Source organism: Loxodonta africana, chromosome 9 (genome assembly GCF_030014295.1).
Source record: "Loxodonta africana isolate mLoxAfr1 chromosome 9, mLoxAfr1.hap2, whole genome shotgun sequence".
NCBI classification, from domain to species: domain Eukaryota; kingdom Metazoa; phylum Chordata; class Mammalia; order Proboscidea; family Elephantidae; genus Loxodonta; species Loxodonta africana.
This window is the reverse complement of record NC_087350.1, coordinates 44,209,151-44,209,747: the sequence shown is the minus strand read 5'-3', so window position 1 is coordinate 44,209,747 and position 597 is coordinate 44,209,151. Positions and strand designations below refer to the sequence as shown.

General features: G+C 49.4%; 1 non-coding gene across 1 annotated transcript; it reads right to left on the bottom strand.

Annotated features, from left to right (window-relative positions):
- Nucleotides 1-211: 211 nt before the first annotated feature.
- LOC111749906 (U6 spliceosomal RNA) lies at nucleotides 212-315 on the bottom strand. Its single transcript, XR_002785078.1, has one exon. It is a non-coding gene; the product is annotated as a U6 spliceosomal RNA (small nuclear RNA).
- Between the last annotated feature and the right edge of the window lie 282 nt (nucleotides 316-597).

Below are 597 nucleotides of genomic sequence, written 5' to 3'. Positions count from 1 at the left end.
TTGGTGGGTTGCTTGGGTGGTTCTTCTCTCTCACGTAGTGTTGACAGGGGTCACACATGCAGCTCATTCAGCCTCTTCCACTTGGTGTCTCATCCTCCAGGCTTCTACACGTGGCCTCCATTTCCAGCAAAATAGTCTAGGCTTCCTTACAGCATGGCAGCTGGGTTTCAAGGGAGTGAAAGTGGAGCTGACAGGCCTCTTAAAGGTATCACTTCTGCTGGAACACTTCGTGAATTTGCGTGTCATCCTTAGGCAGGGACCTTGCTAATCTCTGTATCGTTCCAATTTTAGTATATGTGCTGCCAAAGCAAGCACTCAAATTAGATTTTGACATCTGTTACTCCTCCAGGGCCTACACCTCTGAGGCCCTGGCCCCAGAGGGCAGGCCAAAAACCTGTTGCTGTCGAGTTGATTCCGACTCATAATGACCCTATAGGACAGAGTAGAAGTGCACCATAGGGTTTCCAAGGAGTGGCTGGTGGATTCGAACTGCTGATCTTGTGGTTAGCAGCCAAACGCTTAACTACTGTGCCACCAGGGCTCCTTACAGAGGTCAAGACATGATTAATAAATTCTCCTGCCCTGGACCCTCCTTTA